General features: G+C 47.0%; 1 protein-coding gene across 3 annotated transcripts in view; it reads right to left on the bottom strand.

Moving 5' to 3' along the window:
* LOC105567840 (neurofilament medium polypeptide) overlaps positions 1–20,006 on the bottom strand; it is a 110,272-nt gene that overhangs the window by 61,407 nt on the left and 28,859 nt on the right. The window contains exon 1 of one of the 3 annotated variants that reach the window (XM_012023050.1): positions 23–561. The exons of the other annotated variants lie outside the window; for them this stretch is intronic. The gene's annotated coding sequence lies outside the window, so the exon portion shown is untranslated. Of the gene's footprint in view, positions 1–22; positions 562–20,006 lie in introns of those variants that run through there. 3 annotated transcript variants of the gene reach the window in all.

Here is a 20,006-nt window from a genome sequence, read left to right as displayed (position 1 = left end):
TTCTCTCTCTTACAGTACTCACCTCTCGGAGAATCTCAGAGAGGTCTTTTCCCCGCTGCGAGGAGACGCGGCAGGTGTATATATGTACGTTGCCGGCGACGCGCACTTGGCGATGCACCTTGTAAAAAAAAAACCTTTCTACTCGGACCACGCACGGCCCGGCGGCACGAGATGCGGGACGCTTCCACGGGCGTCTCACAGGTTCACGCGTGTACCCGCGACGGCGACGGACGGGACGCTCCCGTGTCTGTCACGGCGATACCGGCGAGCGCGCGGGAGAAGAGAGGCCTCTCTCTTTCTCTCTTTCACTTTCGCTGCGGCGTGACGACGAGCGACTATTTTTTCCAGGCGGGAGCACGATCGCGGGCACATCCACTTGGCTCGGTAACGCGCAACCAACTGGCGGCGAGAACGAAGCGGAGGGGAAGCCGCGTCCGTCCGTCTGTCGGTCGGTCGGTCGGTCGCTCGCTCGCTCGCTCCGTCCGTCCGTCTTTCTGTCACCAATGCGTTGCTCGCTCGTACCAACGAGTCGGTTCCCTCTCCCTCGCTGCTCTTCTCTCTTTCTCTCTCACTCGCTCGTCCGTCCTTTCAGGATGCTTCTATTTCTCTTTCTCTTCTTCCCTCGTTCCCTCCTCTCTCTATATTATTCCGTTTCTGCCTCGCTAGCCGTCCCCTCCGTCGCTCCCGGTCTTCTCCTTCCTCACCGTCTCTCGTTCTCTCCGCACGCACACACCCCGTACACCGTGCTCTCTCTCTCTCACCTTTTTATCTATCGTCTGCCTCTTCTCCTTGGTAAATCGCGGGTACACGTCGATGCCTCGGTCGAGAATCGTGAAAGGGCGCACCGGGGAACGGCGGCGAGACCGTGTGCCTCTCTATCTCTCTCTCCTCCTCCTCCTCTCGCGGAACGTTCCTGGCGAAGGATGCGGCCGGAGCGCGGTGGCGACTGGCGACGACGTGCACGCGAATCGGGACGAATCACGGGACTACGCGCGCCGGCCGGGCTCTACGCTCGGGTTAATGATCGATCGGCTCCTCTCGCGGCGCGCCGGGTAGCAGCGGCGGCAGCAAACAACGAGAGATATCGCTCGCCGTCGAGAGACGCTCCTTTGTTCCGAACGCGACGCTCCCCGGAAGACACCCGAACGGCCGGTGTCTCGCGAGAGAGATCTGCCCTCGCGCTCTCGCAGCGGCCGTCAAGGCTCTTTCTCTCTCTCTCTTTCTCTCTCTTTCGTCGTCCCTCGCTTTTTCCTCTCTCGCGCCGGTCCCGCGGTAAAACGCTCCCTCTCGCCACTCTCGATCCGCGCCTCTCGACCGTCCGGGAAAGAATGAGCACCACCGACAACGGAGTCGGAGGGGCGCGGCAGGGATGTAACGGGCGAGACCCGGCGCCCCGGGATCTCGGCCCGCGGCATGGTGGCAGCCCTGCCGCCGACGACTCCAGCTCTCCTAACCAGGAGCGAGAAGGGAGCACGGGGCACGAGCGAGGTCGACGTAGGGCGGGGCCCTGTGCGTTACGAAGGGTTACTTACCTAGGGACACGCTCGCGCCGAACCTCGCCTCGCGCGTCCGAGCGGCGGTTTTCAGGGTCGTGCCTGAGATCCGGGCTCCGACCACGATCTGTCCATTTTGTTGAATTTCGCGCGGATTATCGGCGAACTCGCGTGTATTTTTCCTACTCTCCAAAAATCAATCAGTGGTCAAAAGAGTGAATAGTCACTGATTTGCAGTTATACATGTACCACTACAAATCGCAGTATACTTATAACTATGAATCAATTACTATTCACTGTTTTCAGCGATAATCTGATTGACTTTTAGAGAGTACGCAATCTAGTCTCGCGCGAAGGATACGTAAAGGCCGAATCAGACTAGCAATTGCAAACTCGGATTGGATCGGGATTGGCGATTGACTTCTAGCCAATGAGAGCAGACTAAATCGGCTGCTTCGCTCTCATTGGCCAAAGAACAATCGTCAATCGCCAATCCCAATCCGCGTCGACAATCGCTAGTCTGATTCGGATTGGATCGGGATTGGCGATTGTCTTCTAGCCAATGAGAGCCGATTAAATCGCTGCTTCGCTCTCATTGGCTAAAGAATAATCGTCAATCGCCAGTTCACTCCGAGTCAACAATTGCTAGTCCGATTCGGCCTTTACGCGTTACGGCTTGCACGAGAATAATAAGCTTGCCACGTCCCCCTGCCACGTTTACACCTGAACGACCAGCTGAGAGAGGACGTCCGTGAAATGTGCTATTTTTATAAGATACGCTTGATATTAAGCGCGCAATATAATGTTTACCGTCATACAATGTGCCGGGGCGAGATAAGCTCGTTCAACCGCGCTAATCTAATTCGCGGGACGCCCGGAGTGCCAGGGTAGGATCCTTTGATGGGCATTTTTATGTCTCGTACGAGCGAGGAGGATTAAATCACGTTCCTCCGTAAATCGGACAAGCTCTTTCCCTCCTTCCTTCTCGGATTGTCCGACTCCCAAACTGGTTCCGTCCGCCGTCTCGGCTAAATTTCAGTTAAGGATCGCGGATAACGATCCCCTTAAGCCCGCGTTATCCCGGGTAACGGCGCAAATAGCTGGCAATCTCCCCCACGGTGATATTTTTTATCGCCCCGCACAATTCCCGCAATCGCCGGCCGGAATCGCGTCCCGCGCTATCGCGGAATTTCCGCGGAAAAACTTTCCTCGCGAAGGGAAGGCGCCGCGCCTTTCCATTGCTCGGAGACGTGTCGCCCCGAGAGATTAAAAATTTTAATTGCCCCGTTTCACCGAATTCTCAACGAAGCCGATAGATTCCGTTCAACGAAACGCGCGGCACTCCGCTTCCAAACAATCGATTCATCGTGATACAACGAATTTCCCGGCTCTCCCCTCACTCTCTTCGATGCAGTTCGTCGATTCGTATTAAGGACGATTATAGCGGCGATTATCGCCGGCCGCTCGCGTAATCGCCGATTGCAGCGCGCTACGTGGAAATCGGCAGCCGCTCCGGCGACTTCGCGGTGGTCGCCCGAGCGAAGCAAAACATACCTGCTCGCAGCCGGGCTCGACTACATTACGAATCGCCTTTCGCCTTGCGGCAACGGGAAGCCGATGACTAATGCGTAAAACAGCGCGAGGGATGCTCGAGACAGCGGAATGCGGAGTTAGATAACGAATTTCGGGGCTTAATCGTCGATACGATGGTAAATCGGTCTTAGGCCGGTATTCATAGTCGATTCTTATTTCAAAATTATATTAAGTGTTGTCTTAAGAAGCTAATACGGCTCTGTGATTGGTTATAAATACATTAAGAGTATACTTAAGATGATCTTAAATACAAGAACGGACTATGAATACCCGCCATTGTTTCAGTTTAAACTGTGTAGAATAACTCAGTCAATTAAACAGTGTTATCAACGTTCATCGAGTCGCATTCAATTCTACATCCCCGTGCTCTATATCACAAGCCCGGCTCTCAAACTCATGGCAATCCTGATAGCCCGCGCTCCGGTTCCCCGGCACGGCAAAGGGCCCGGTATCGTCCCGACGATGCCGAATCTTTCATTGTTGAGAGAGCGTAGAAGAGAGACGAGATAAGATCAAGGATAAGATGCTAACTCGGAATCCGACCTATTGACTGTTATCCGCGATAAAAGGAGATAAGTTGTAAGAATTCGGGAAAGCTGTTGTGACACGTAACTGTATCTATGTAAAACAACAGATAGCACGTCCATTGAGAAACACCGCTCGGTCATTCAGACATAATAGTACGTCGAGCATGAGTCAAATCAAACGCGGCTTCGAAATTTATCCCCTAAGTTGCGTGTTTCTCTCCTTCATCGACAACCTCGGAAATCTATTCTGTACAGTTGTACTTCTGTAGAAAGAACATTCTTTACAAATTTACCCTGAACATTATCGTCGGACAACACGGCATTTAAGAACAATTTTATGAGAGTTAACTAATAAAAATTCTTCAATGTCGCCAGCGATAATTAACGTCAGTGCTTTCTTGACTACACCTGGCATTTTTAATAATACAGAAAATTTATTGTGAAATATATTACCTCAGCCAGGGTTTAAACCTGGACCTCTCTACACTATAGGCAGACGTCTCACCAATTTGACCACCGAGGCATATGATAATATCTGTCGCAATAACAGTATAAAGATGTTTACGCGTCTATTTCGACTTTTTGAACTGCGCGCCAATAACGGTTGTCGGCCGTACGCAGAACTGTCGAATACGCGATTTTGAAATTTTCCCTCCCCCCTTTTCCAATTGCGTGGGAAACACCATGTTTTAGGTCAATGGTGAATAATTAACTAATAAGAATTCTTCAATTAAAAAATGTTAATTTTACACAAAATTTATTTCAAATTATTTTGAGATTTGCATTTATTTTGTGTTAAAATATTAACAGAGTATTAGTGTGATTATTTAACTATCCATATTATGTTAAATTAACACAAAAATTTGTGTGGACCGTTTGGGACATGTGATATCTGTTAAATTGAACACAAATTTTTCAACTGTGTACGACACGGCGGAGCAAGAGAGAAAGAGCGAAGAGCGGAGGGAAGAAGGAGTTAAAGGGCTTCGCAGAACACGCTCCTTAATCATGGAATGTCGGGATTCCTCCTAAGAACGTTGCGAGTGGGCGCGATCGGCTCGTTATCATTTTTTACACGAGCGAATTAATCCACCGGGGATCAGTCTCTCTATCTCGGCGCGTCGCAAGTATCGCGATGCAAGCGAGCTGATGATTCTCTCACTGCCACGCCCATGAAGCTCGGTCGTTTCGGCTAACTCGCCGAAAGAGCGAGAGACGGCGCAGAAACTACGAATATTACCTCCGCCGTTTCGAGATGCGACAAACGGGGGGCGGAGAGCAGGGGAGGGGGATGCGCGATTTTGTTTTCAATCTCACTTATCTCCGGCGGGATGACGCGGCGTTAAGGAGCTGCGGTCTCCTCCTCACGATGCGAACCTTTCACTGCGAACCCGATCTGTCCGATCTGTCACGATCTTGTGCGCTAATGGCCGGCTATGCTAATCCGCGCCCTACGTAGCGAGCGCGGCTCTCTCTGTCTCTCTCTCTCTCTCTCTCTCTCTGTCCCGTTTATGTAATTAGACGAGGGAGATAATTTCTGATTCGCGCACTCCGCACGACGGCTTACTAATTAAATGCAATTATCCGTTGGCAAACAAGTTTGATCCCCTCGCGATTTGCCGCTCACAAAGCGAAACGTTTATTAACTTCTCGCCGGTCTCATTCTGTAAGAGACTCTCGAATTTTGTTTCGAGGTTAAACGGGCAATTGAGATCGGGTAAGTGGGTCAACAATTTCCTAGCGTCAACAATTAACGAGCATTATAAAATCAGGAAAGAGCGGTCTCTCACTTTATACTATTACGTTGTATATTCGTACAGTTTAATTAAGTTAATTAACAATTGTTTACGATCGCGCGCCGCGCGAGTCATAAGCAGCTGGAAATTAATGTCACAGATAATAAGTCTGCAGTTTCAAATTTTGATTCAGCAGATTCTCAATTCCAAGCTTAATCGCGAAGAATACTTGCGTTGCGAGTGTTAAAAGTGTTACAACTTCCTTCTCGGTATTTATAGAAATCTTTGTCTCAGTTCCGAGCAAGGAATCTGCCCTTAACATAGGCTAATTACGAGTCACCGTACACACATCTGGTTACGATCGCGCGCCGTCACAGACAAGTCACCGCTGGAGCATCCGCGCGATTTGTCGGGCACCTGTCGCTCGCACCAAGGACGATATCAATATTTACCAGCGCGACTTCGCCGCCAGTATGCAAAACTGCTTACGCACCGTTTCAAGCGTTAAGGCGTCGTATATGGTAATCCGTCTGGAATGTGTAAGCTCTAATCGCCGTCTCGATTCACGACAATCAATCCCCGCGACGCACTTGGCGGCCGGGATCGCTTTCGTGGGTTCGTCACCGGAAATCGGCTATCAGGAGAGGGAAGATCACTCCTTCTCGGTACCGGGCCATCTGCATGTATGTCTGTATGTACGTACGTACGTATGTATGTGTGCGAGCGCGTGTTGCGCGTCAGCTAAGATGCGCACCGGCGCATTCCATGCCGAGGACACTCGTGCGCGAGTGAAACAATAACCGGATAGAGATTTCCCACGGAGGGAAACCTACTCGTAACACCTGCGCAGAATCCTGACCTCCCACAACTAATACACCCATAAAAAAAAGTTTGTTTGAAATCAAACAGATTTGAATTTTGATCCTACCAGGGCTCTTATTTAATTTCAAAAAAATTACTTTTTTACCTTAGTCAAAATTTTATTTGATCGAGACTGGACTTTCTAAGAGAATTCATATCTATTTCTTCAAATGTAGCAAATGTTTTGGTACAAGTGCATAAAAATTTGGTAGACTCAAAGAAATATGGTTTCAACGGATCTCATTTGTTCAGCCTAATTAAATCTTTTTTCTGGGTGTATTATCGACGAGAAAAAAATGCTGAACCGCGAGGGTGTCCCGTGCTCAAACGCCCGAACAATCCGATAAATAAACTTTCCCGACCGCGCGCTGCGGAAATGATTAAACGGACATCGTTCCGGGAGACACATCGGAGCCACCGAGTCGCGAAAGACGCGAAAATGCCGCGAGATCCGCAATATTTCACAATACGCGACGAGTTTTATTGTGAAACGGAACGTCCTTCCGGCGTACTTCTTAAAGACCTTATTATAAAGCAGCCAATTCTACGCTCAAGTCGTGTAATTACATTTCAGGCCCCCCTCCTTCCGTCACGCGCAAACGGTCGAGTGATTTCTTTCGACGGCGAACAAACAATTGCACGAGCAGCGAGTTATTCCAAACGAAGAGGGTTGGGGAAGTCGAGACCAAAGTGAACTTCGGTCAAACTTTCCGAGTTAGCGCGAGGTCCCCGGGCGTCAGCGGTCACAATGGCTCGCCTTGTCTGCCGCGGATTAAAGATTCGGACGAAGCCGCGCCGAATCGCAAAACCGACGGAGGCATTCTCTCCGCGAGGGCGACGACGGAAACGGAGCCCCCTCCGTAAATTCCGCGTACCGCGCGATACGGATTACTCACGCGGGACGACGGCGACGGGCGACAACGATGACGATGTCGTAACGCGAATTACTCATAACGTTCGCCGCGGCGAACGATCGTTCGAACTCGTAATACAATCCGAAAGTTAAATGGCCCACGAGTGTCTCGGAGCGCGAAAGTTCGCTTTATTCGGGCGGGCACGAGCGAGGTTGCGGGACGGCGGAAAGCGAGGAAAACGGCGGATCTCGAGGAGAGATTTCTGGAAAATTGCATTTCAACAGTCTTGTGGAATGACTTCCGGTTTAATGGAGCATTACGAGAGAATCTATCCTAAACCCGCAGAAAAATTGATAATTGGGAGAAAGCGCGTGATTTGTGGTGCGCCACGTACAAACGTGCTCGTAATACAAGGGCTGCCCGCGAATTAATGGAAATCGATTTCGAAGGCACCCGCGAACCTTATAGATTCAATTTATCCGTTATAAAGCGATCCGATCTACCTCTCTCTCTCCCTCCGATGCGTTTGGCGCGCGTCCTATAATCGAAATCTATCTCCTAGATAGATTTCCAATTACCGGGCGGTGTTACAGAAACGCGCGCAGTAAAAGTAATTCGATTAAACCGCCACGCGTCCAAGAGGCGCGCTGTGTTTCGTCAATAAATCCCTGCTGTATCCCGCGTGATTTCCAAAGTTGACTCCTGACGAGATCGCACTGACGGAGAGCACCGTCGCCGGACGGATTAACAAGCGAAGTCACGTAGGACATTAATTTAATGGACGATCCCTTCGTAAGAGACTCAACGCCCCATCAATCGTAACAAGACGCAAGGCGACTTCTTAAATTGATGGCTAAGCATCGCGCCACAAACTTGGACCCTGCAAAAGTGGAGTTTGGACATGGCTCGAGTGACTCGCTTAGGCCAACGGCGCACGATACAGCTTGCAGCTTTTCCGTAAAAGATGCAAATTGGTTGGCTATACATTTCTCCAAGTTTTAGCATCGTGAACACAGACCTTTAAGAATGCAGAGTTTTAAAGGCCCGTGTCCACGGCGCTGGAACTAGTTCTAGTTTCGAGAAATGTGCGGCCAATCAACTTGCAGCTATTCCACAAAAGCTGCAAGCTGATTAGCCGCACATTTCTCGAAACTGAAACTTGGACCAAGTTCTAGCGTCGCGGACACAAGTCTTAAGCCAACGGCATGCGATACTATTTTTCCTACCGTGATTCCTTACGAGAGCCAATCAGGATGCAGAGTTGTAGATCAGGTGATCTAAATCCTGACTGGCTCTTGCGAGCAATCCATTAGGAAAGATAGTATCGCGTACCGTTGGTTACTTTAATCCCAACTTTTAATACGTACGTCTCGTACTTTCCGCTTTCGCTCTCGTCGCGTATCAGCCGCGAGTTCCACGTCTTCAATTAAATGCGACGGGCATGCTCAGCGACGAGACCGGATAATAGAGAGCGGACGCTGTCACGACTCGGCGGCGATAATTGGCATTCTTCCGCGACTGGAAAAGGCCCGAGCCGCTCGCGTTAACTCAATTAGACGCGACAATGAGAGCGATCTCTATGTTTCCACGGGACGGCGCTCGTTATCAATAGACAATAGTCGTCGCGGCAGCGCCAACGATGGCCGGCCGCGCGCGCGGCGCTCGGCGCAATTCTCTTTGTCCGTTGTGTACCGTATTGCGCACGTCGCGACGCGTCGCGACGTGCTGACGATGCTTTTCAGGATTTCCCCGCGCGTCGTCGCCGGCCGACTATGTAGAAACGAAGAACGAGGCGCGTTCTCTTTTATCGCGCTGCTCTCCTTTATGCCGTCTCTCGCCTCCCCGCGCCAAATATTACCGCAGCGTTTCCGCTCGGAATGTCGCTCGGATGCGCGGCTGCGAGCGGTTTCTGCGTGGAAAACGACACGACGATTCGCGTATCGCGCCGAGATTTCAACGTACAAAGCGAGCCTCGCCCGCGGCGTCCGGAAACAAGTTCGCACGCTGCTTCTTATTATGCACCTCGCATGCAAAATTTCTCCAGGTCGACACTCGTGCGACGATATTTTCCTTATTCAAACGATGGAGCGCAGTAAAATCGCCGGGCGGGCAGATGGATGCAACTTGGACAATTAACTCGGGAGTGTAATTAAAATACGTCATCAAAATGTTATAAAACGACGCGCGAGCCCTTCTCGTGGGGGGGACAACACCGAGAAGTGATAGGAACGACAGCGGTGCAGGAATGCGAGAGATGATTGGATCAGCCGTTCAACGATAAATCAATTTATGTGCTGAACGAGGTTGAGTAGTTTAATATGTCACGTTCCACCGCTTCGCTCGGAATACCCACGTTCACCAAGCCGAATCTGGATGCGCGAATGCGAGACATCGAAGAGAGCATCGCCGACGTTCACAGGAAACGACGACGACGACGACGACGAGAACCAGCTCGTTTGAAGGAGCGGCTTGCCTGCCAACGGTACTACGGCGAACATATGGCGAACGTGCGGAGGCGATTTCCATGATACGTCGCGATAAGGCGGCCGCGTCGGTACGCGGGCACGCGAGCGAGCGGCGAGTGCGCCTGCACTCGGCCGACTTACGCGGATCCGTGAGTTAGCCCGGGGCGGCGCAGCCCGAGAGCGCTGCATCGCAATCGCGAGATTAAGGGATTAAAGATTCAATGAGATTTTAACCACACGCCAGACTAACAACTCCCGGAGCGAAGTTCCTCTACGCTCTCGGAAGACGGGGATACGGAATTCTGCCAGCAGCGCGGGGGATTACTAAAAGTTGTAAATTCATGCACGAGCGGCGCCTTAGAACCAACTGCTTTGGGCTTTGAAACTTTATTTTTCGTGAATTTCTTCACTTCGGTATGTAATCAGTTTATAATTTTATCAACGCTCTCCTCTGCTTTTTATTTCATAGATTGGATTTTCTCTCATGAGTCCGGCCGCCGAAAGGTTCGCGTATAAATTGAAAACAACGAGGCCATTGCTCGTAACGTTTTGAAGATGTGTTATCAGGAATCAATGTACCTCGCTCCGATTTTTATTGATTCGAGACAGCATCGTATCTCTTCTCCTTCGTCTCGACGATGTTTGTGCGAAGTTGAAGAGGAAGTCGGCGAAAATAAATAAGAAGGAATGTGCCTCGAGATAGAGAGGGTGCGGAAGAAACATTAACCTCTGGACGTCTCTTGACCCGCGGCATTATACGTCGTAAATTAATAAAGTGGTTAACGACGGGGGGATAAAAAGGTTCTCGTGGTTCTTCGTGGCTTCGAGATCGCTCTTTCTGAAAGGAATCAACGAAGAGATTGATGTACGCGGCGGGCACATCGGCCAGAACAGAAAGGACCAATCACGAGAGTAACGCATTCCCAAGACTCCGATATATAAAATAGAGATAACAATGAAATGCCGTCGTTTAATTCGATTAAATCGTTGACTCATACATTCCTGCCGGTTACACATCCGAAAGAAGGGCCATAGTCGAGAGAGCGGAATTACAAAATGACTTTCACACGACCGTACTCTGTCAAAGCTAGTGTCCACGTTGCTAGAACTTGGTTGAATGCATAGTATAATAAATGCGGGTGTATCTTCGAGGAGGTAGGCACTAAGACGCGACACTTCTTAATTCTCGGTGAGAACAATAACGGGCTAGGACTCGAATCTTCCGCTTGTCGAGCGAGTGCTCTTCCAATTGAGCCAGCCAGGCCCACACTCGAAATCCTTCTCGCCTACCTACTTTATTTTACAGAATAAAGTAGGAATAGTATACCAGCAGCGCGACTCCAGAGCGATGCGTGGTATCTCACTCAACGGTTTGGTAGACCATCGTATGGATGCAAAGCAGCAACAGAGGGCCACATCTCTGAAGAGTCCAAGTTCCAGTTCCGAGAAATATGTAGTCAATCAACTTGCAGCTTTTATGGAATAGCTGCAAGCTGATTGGCTACGCATTTCTCGAAGCTTGGATCAAGTCCTAGTATCGTGAACACAGGCCTTAAAAGTCAATCAGTGAATTATCACTGAGAACAGTCTTTGAAAATCACAGTGGTATACTTGTAACTGTAAATCAGTGACTATTCAGTTTTCAGCGGTAGCTCGCCGACTGATTTTTTTAGAGTAACGTTTATGCCGAATTTCTCAAGTAAATCTGCTGGCAAAGACGCTGCGAGGGAATTTCGGGGGCAATTTCTCGAGATTGATACACGGCAAACGAGCGACGCGACGATCCACGTGCGGATATAGCGGGCGGTAAAGACGGTGTTCGATCCTGCACGTACTCCGGCACGTTTAGTGCCGGAAACGGAAGCTCCACCTTAGTCGTTGGTCGCAAATAATGTTTGTGAGAACGCGCGCGAAGAATGTCGCCTGGCGATGTATAGGCGTGTATCTAATCATTGTCTAACTAACACGAACGCACGCGCGATATCCTGCCGCGATAAAACGAAAGAGGCGCTGTTGGTACTTCGTACTCCAAAGTTGAAAAGCCGATTTTCCGCTCACATATTGATCTCGAAAGCCGTATTTACACGAGATAAATAGAATTTTCATTAAACAGAGATCGAGATACGGATCTGTTTCCGTGGAAAGCGAAATCGTGTACATACATCGCGGGCTAACTCTGTTTCAAATTGAATTACCGCACATTTCCAGATCCGGCCGTTCAGCGACTCCAGTTGGATCGACCATCGGCTAAATTGAGTTTGGGATATGATCGGCTAAATTCAATATAGAAAAATTTTAGCTCGTGTTAATTAAATAATACGTAAGAAATAATCAATGCCATGCGCCGTGATATTTAACACAATCTAATGATAGAGAAAAGTCCCCTATAATGAGATAGGGGTTTTTCTGCTAAATTAATAGGCATCATCTATTTATTTATCTGTTTACTTCCCGTTCCTTCTCGTTGTTTGGCCTAGACATTTTATCACACTGACACTTATGGCAGTCATTATCCGGCCATGGTAGACAACGTACACATTTTATCTGTGTGCCGTTAATTTTATAATCATGAGTCAACTCTGTTTGATTTTTACCGTTTAACGTACATATTACACTGGCCTGAATAATTTTTAAGGTAAGGGACTGGTCGAAGATTTATTTTCAATTTGTTATTTTATGTATCCGTTCTGACAAACCGTATTTTTATTATACTCTTTATTTGTGATCGCGTCTCATTTTACATATTACTATTGTACATATATTTTTTATCTATTAATTTAATTTGGATTTTTAGTTTTATTTGTATCTATGATAAGCGTGTAACTCCGATTATTAGTTTGTTCTCTTTAGAAATTGTGCTTGATAAGGACCTAAACCCTTGGTCGAAACGTCGCACTGTACTTTTAATTTATTAAACACGTGCCAGTTAAGGTCGACTAAACTTATTCATTATCATCTATTGGGTCCACCATGAATTTATTGTCCTTAAAGCAAAATTTATTTAGTAGAAAATTCCTTGTTAGATCGTGTAATCGTTTCGGAAACGATTTGTGACTAAAACCTGTTATCTCATATTACCTCATATTAGAAGCTTATCTCATGATAGGTAACTTATTTCTATGTCCTAAAACACAGATAATATTTAATCATATAACCAAGTGTAACGCAAATTGTTTCAAAAGACAGTTTTTCACGTAATACAAAATTAATAAATTTTATTGTACAGCTGGCTCCCCTTTATTTCGCGTGCAATTTGAATTTACCTACGTACATGATGATTGGAATAATCAAATAATACGATAAAGTTAATCAAAATTATTTAAAAACTCAACGACTGCGTCGAACTGGTCAGCTTCGGTTTATTGATGCATGCGAACGTGCGGAGTGCGTGCGTGAGGCTCTGCCAAGTGGCCGCGTCGCGGATACAGTGCAGCAGACATGTCGTGGCCTTCTTACCGAAGGAACGAATGAATGAACGAATAAACGCCCGCGCGCAGACACGGGGAGGTCGACGACCAGACGCGGAGGGAGTATCGCGGATCGCAGAACGGTTCGACGAAAATGCAAATTGGGTGCAAGGTCATGCGCGACGCTCTGATTCGCTGCCAAGAAGGCAAACGGGCGTTTGCACGGTCAGTTTCCGCCGTGCTATTAGACCTAGGGCGCGGAGAGGCTTCCGCGGCGAGAATCGCGGGTGAAAACGCTGCGCGACGCACGGCAATCTGCCCGACACGCGTCGATTTGTCAGCGTCAACGTAGGTGGCCCGAAACGCGGCACCTACGACTTCCCTTTACCGGCCTCGCGGCACGGAATTGGCTCGCGCGCTGCGTCCGCTCCCGTCGGTCCATGAATCACGCCATTGAGATTGGAAAAGGCTATTTCTTCTTTTTCCCGCGGATTTGTCGTTGTCGCCGTTACTCATTGCCACGCCGATCGCCAGGAATCGCGTTAATCGATCGAAAGCCGCGTCGTCTCTCCGGACGAACGGCCTATTTGATTGAAGCGATTATTCCCCGACGAGGGGAAAATAGCGTTTTGAGGGAACAGCGAGAATTGCAAAGTTTTTCAAACCATCGTGCCGTTTTCTCCTCGGTTTATCTACATCGTGATGTTTCGTATTACAATCTTTTGGCGTTAACATTTTATAGAGAGAAGCGGAGTAGGCTAGTTTGATTCGCAAGTTGCACAGAGGCGTTGAACGACCATTTGCAAAATTACAATAATCCCGCGATGCATCATCATGATTTCAGTGCGGATACGCACGCATTACGCTGCTTCCGAACCGTGGCGCTTCACTTGTACATCCGATTAGCACGTGCACGCGTCTGTGCGCCGCGTAATAAGTCGTTAAAAAATATATCGAGCACCTCGTAAGCCTCGCGCATCAGGGAGAGAAAGAGAGAGAGAGAGAGAGAATGACTCTATGCACCAAGCACAAATATTTACTCGTGTCGATGTAAATCGAGAGCGTCACGCTATTCTTCCGGACTATTTTATCGCGCCACTTTATCGCAGCGTAACTCGCAGCGAAGACCTACACCTCCGTCGTATTTTGTCGCGTATAACGGACGAAGAACTACGCGCGCGATCTGCATATCATCCGCAGGCTAATGTCAGGCCCCCCGGCGTACAACATATCGGACTACGTGCATGCGTCATATAGTTTATGGCCGTTCTCCGTTCGCAAATGCATGGAGAGACTCGAGGGAAGAAATTTATTAATAATAATTTTTATTGGAGGTGTGATAAGACGCCCGTCGCCAATGAATCTTCTGTATCTTCTCGACCCGATGCCCGCCTGGCAATCCAACCTGACGCTCCTTTCCGCACAGGAAAAGCCGAACGGGTTGATAATTCTCACGAACAAATCTCCGAATCCCCTCCGACTTCAAAGCCGACTCCAACGACCGCTAATGTCGCATTATTCGACGCCGGTTCCGGCGACCTCATAAACGCACTGCCCACGAATCATACCGCGCGTCCGTACCGTCGACCGACCTGCCATTTTAATACGGTTAAACCTCCACTTCCGAATAAAACTTCATCAGCCCCCACGAATCTCCCGCATCCGTCGGAACTGTGGACGGCTGGCGCCCAAAATCGCTCGTGTGTGCATCTCGTCTGCGTACGCGACGCACACAATCTCACGGCCGTACCCCACGTGTTCACGCCCTACGTAGTGCTAATGCGAATGCACTACCGAGATGCGTGCGGATGCACTTCCCGTGGAAACTTTTGTTTCCTTTCACCCCCGTTCCGCGGCGCGGACGACCATCGATATCTCCCCTTCCTTGCACGTGCAAAATATCGGGCTTTTACTCTTGCCGCTGGGTGAGCGCGTTTGTCGGGCAGATGTCGAGGGAACGCCTCGGCTATCGTTTGAAAGATCGGAAAATTGCGGTAGCGACAAAGCCGTGTCAACCGGGATTTTCAGAAGATCGGGATGCACGCTGACTCGAGGACACGTCCGCTGTGCACGATTTAAATTTAGGTTTAATTAAACGGGATAGACTCAAGAATATTCGAGCACAGAAAAAAAGTTTGCTACCACTGCTAAAAATAATTCGCTGCCGAAACTATAAATTTCTAAACCACAGCAAACGGTTTGCTGTCGCACCAAACACAATAGGCATAGCAGTAAAATATTTAGCCATCACAACTAAATATTGGCTGTCCATACATTGGCTTTTACACTTGAAATTCACCACGTGCAGTTTTTAGCTACGGCAGCTACACTTGTTTTTCCCGCGAGGCGACTGCGGTTTCTTACATGTTTTACAATAGCGTGTAGATACAATTTCAAAGTGTTATCTGGCAAAAAGTGAATATTTTCGAAACGTCGGCATTAATAAACCAGCTTCCGTGGTTCCCGCGAAAATCCTTTATTACGCGTTCTGCACACCACGCACGATGAATTATTCACTTTCCGTGATGCACAATGCGCGGACCCCGCGAACGAACAATTGTCTCTCGTGTGTAATTGGGTAAACAGCGATGTCGATCGTGCCTGTAATTACAGAAACGTCGCCCACCGAAATGCGCGCGTCATTCATAAATTCATGTCACGTGACGAACGACAGGGCCAACAATGACAATGACTACTGTATGAATGGCGTAAGAGGCAGACGGCCACCTCCTTTTCCGGAAGTCACGCCGACGAAGCGTGAACCTTCTTCCGTCTTTCGTGATTTCCAGAGCCAGCAGCTACCGTGGTATACACGGAATATCAACAAGAACATAATTTATAGGTCTCAAAGTAGACCTTCTAATTTAGGATCTGTTATATTCTACGAAAATCAGAAATACATACAGTTACAACCAGAATAGATAGCTCTATCGAGGGTATTCCATGAATAAAAATTAACAACCTACGGGATGCTTCGGAATTATTAATTCTGCTGGCACACGAAACTTCGGAAGCAAAGATAGATGACCTTTATTCAAATATCTAACATACTTTGTGGACTCGGACGTTCCACTGCTATTTATTATAAATTCGAGCGGATACAAAGTCAGCGACAAACGGTCGTCGAGACGACGGGCACGCTAAAAATCGGATATGTTGAATTTATAATCGGCGGCGAACGGCGAACAATAAATATTTTCCACGTGGCTCGTATCGAAAGTGACAGCGAAAGACGAGCGGGGAAAATACAACGCCGCGTTAGCATATCGATATCTCGATGGGAATAATTCATCCCCGTGGCCGCTGTCTCGACGGACGTGCGGGTACCGATGGACGCGCGAAAAGGAGCCGATTCGTCATGTGCGACGGATGCTCCGCGAATTCTTTACGCGCTAACTCGAGCTCTTTCCCTCTCTCTTGAGACCACGTATGCCGAGCACGCGCGTGCAACAAAACGCGCACGCATAACTAACGTCCGAATTCTTTTCCTCCCCTTTCATTTTTCCGCTGTTCATTCCACCTTATTTCTCCAGTAACTACGGTACAAGTATCCAGTACGACTCAAAGAATGAAGTAAAAACGAGAGAGAGAGAGAGAGAGAGAGAGAGAGAGAGAGAGAGAGAGAGAGAGAGAGAGAGAGAGAGAGAGAGAGAGAGATCGAAATATTAAAAATATGTGTTTAACATACGTGCGATCGAAATTAGTGTCAATGGCAGACTTGTCAAAAAGTTGACAATGGGATTTTTCTTACCGAATCTTTGCAATTTCTTTATGAATACGTATGCGTGCTCCACGCATCATGTTAATCGAAATGTAATTTATAATTTATACTAGAATCTGTTAAAGTTTTTAAATGTCTCAATGTCCTTATCATTTTGCGGCTACTGTATTAATCATAGATGTTCGTGATGTACAGAGAAATAAACGTCATGTCGTTTCCTATTAGCATATCCCGATATAGCTGCGAGGGAAGTTCTGCGAGATACATCTGCTTTCTCCCTGTCGTACAGCAGCCCGACAACGCCGTTCGTCGTGCCGTACGCGGACAATAATGAAGCGCGATTTGCCTAAAACACTAATGGCGCATTGTGCTTCGGTGGGCCCTCGTCGTCGCTCCTACGAGCTGGTGTATCACCGCCCGGCGGCGATGCAATTAAGATCTAATTAAGCGTCACGGGAGAAATACGATGCTGAATTCATTCATAAAGCGACACCCACGTACGCGCGATTCGTTAAATTGATCAGTTTCCGTTTAGTGAAAACAGATAGGCGATACTTCTCACGGTATTTATCATAAATACTGATATTTATGATTCCCTAAATCGACTGCTTAGAAATTAGCTGGAATAAATTCTGATAAGACTCACTTTGAATTATGTAAATGAAAAGTTACTCTCTGTTATCCATCCTACTTTTACACCTTTTGCCGTAACAGGAAATAAGGAATTACGTTTCTCATTTCTCCCTTGGTCCGTCCATTTTTGTCCAGTGCATCCCGTACGCAAACGAGACGCGAACTTCTCGCACTTGCCGTAACTCGGTTTTTAAGCAGGATATACCGACATCGAAATCAACTCACGTACTCCGCCTTTCCCGGTAAATGAGGTAAGTAAAGGGTAAACCGACGGTACATCATCTCGAAGATTGAATTAAGTGTACTCCTAGAAGAACGCGCCCGTTACACGTGCGTGTCTATAACGGTCTCGGGGCGACCATGACCGCGAGATCACGGTAACTAGGTGACCCGTGTAGCTTCGATACCGTACGAGAATGAATAGAAAAAAATTTAAGACTTGTCTACAGAGTAATTTTTTTTTCAGGTCGCTTAGTGTCTTACACATTGACTAAAGGTTCGATCGATATCAATATGTTTCCACGCAAGTGTAATCATTTTCCTGAATAATCGATTGAAAAATGGTTAGACTAGCTTTAATAAAAAGAGAGAAAAATACTAAACGCTGTGGAGGCTAAGAGGGCAGATGGGGCGAATTTGAATGTGAACCAATATACGTAAGTAGCGTTATTCAACGTGAACGTGGTACCATAGAAATGCACGATGCCGCTCTTGTCTGGTTCGTAAGTGACATTGAATAGACCGAGAAACTGCGTTTTGTCGGACCATTTGTGTAGCCCATTCTACGGCGCTCAACGACAATGACGAAGCGATTAATGACACCGTGTGAGCACGCACGTACAAAGGACTGATGACACTCTATGCACTGGTCGCGCGTGTTCAGTAAGTGTACGTGCACGCAGAAAACGGAAGTGCCGATTAGTATTATATTTTACCGGCGGCAGCCAAGCGGTCGACTAGACATATCGAACAAGTTAATTTTTTCACTGGCTCTACGCGAGTTTCGCGAAACAAGAGGGCTTCAATTACGGCATCGATTCCTTCCTACACATGTCGATGCTAAAATTTTAATTTATTCAAGCGTAAGTAGAGTATACATAAATGTAACCGAACAAAAATCACAGGTTAATTAACTTCTGCTAACATATACACGTATTAACACATTATTTGCGGTAACTGATGAATTAATGCCACTTCGTTACAAGAAACGAAAAAAAATTCAGGAAAAGTTCAGCAAAAGTTCTATCTGTTTTTCTCGACATCGTGGTTTTCGGTTTAGTGATCGAAGACTACCGGGAAGTTCTTAAAGCAATAAAAATGGTAGACGGTGAATGTCTGTCGCTTCACTTTATCCTGCGGGACCGTTTGAAGTGCAATAAAACGACTCGGCTCTTTGCGACCGAATGTTCAAACACAGACGTTTTCTCCCCCGAAAACTCAAAAATTCCAAGCTTTTTTTTAAGCGTGACTTGTTTGAGATGTGTTTACGGCTTTTGAAAACGGTAAACTGAATCTAATATCCCGTAAGTTAAAGCGTGTTTTTATTTAATAATTTAAATCTTATTGTTAGTCTACTTTCATAAACCACACACAGAAGTCATCCAGTTTCTTTGAGTAGTGTAAAAATTTGTTAACATATTCTATATTTCAGTTTACATCTTATAGCTAATTGGCTCATGTCATCGTTCTCATGATGTAAATCACATTTATATTGTACTAGAAACGATAAAACGCGCGCTTCGCGCGCGCAGTTTGTAGTCAAGCATTCACGGAAAAAAAAATTAGCTGCAGCTAATTTTTTTTCCGTGTTGTATATTTTTAAGAATTTGTATACACGCGAAGAAGTAATTGTATGCGCAACGTCAATTTAAAATAAAAAGTAATTTGTCACTCACTGATACGGTTCGCAACAGCAAAGTTGTACATCGCTAACTATACATGTTAAACTGTAACAATACAAAAATGTATACGATTATTATAGACTAATTATGTAAAATCCAGACTATTGTATTAAATATACTTTATATTTAATATTTTTGAAAATGGGTATTTATTAAAATAATTATATAGAATACTGAAAGTCTTCCTTTTAAATATGAACTCACAAAATTTTATACGTATGGTTTTGTCTCTAACACTTATTCGAATCCACGTTCGAATCATTTGAATAAATAAAATAAAAGCACAGAACAGATGATTCATTGTTACAGTTTAACATATATAGTTAGCGATGTACAACTTTGCTGTTGCGACTCGTATCAGTGAGTGACATATTATTTTTTATTTTAAAGTGACGTTGCGCATATAATTACCTCTCTCTCTCTCTCTCTTCGCGTGTGTACAAATTCTTAAAAATACATAATGCTTGACCACAAACAGCGCGCGCGAAGCGCGCGTTCTGTCATGTCTAGTATTTCGAAATTGTAAACCTTCATTTACTCTGAACCTAAAAGAGAAGTGAAGCACATCGCGCTTCGAGAAAATCAATCGGCATCGCGGAGAAGGGCCTTAACTGTTCGATATTAACGACATTCGCGCTGGTAATATCTTTTTATTAGTAAGGGACAAGCGCGCGCTTTGCGCACGCCATTTGCTCTCTCTAAAAATTCACATGGTTTGACAACTGCAAATAACACGACTGAAGTATGTCGTATCACACAAGCGAGACAGCCAATCAGCATCGCGGAAAAGCGGCAACAATACTTCGAGATATGCG

Source organism: Vollenhovia emeryi, unplaced genomic scaffold (genome assembly GCF_000949405.1).
Source record: "Vollenhovia emeryi isolate VEMERY1.0 unplaced genomic scaffold, V.emery_V1.0 DF939133.1, whole genome shotgun sequence".
Lineage (NCBI taxonomy): Eukaryota > Metazoa > Arthropoda > Insecta > Hymenoptera > Formicidae > Vollenhovia > Vollenhovia emeryi.
This window is presented reverse-complemented; position numbering and strand designations above follow the sequence as displayed.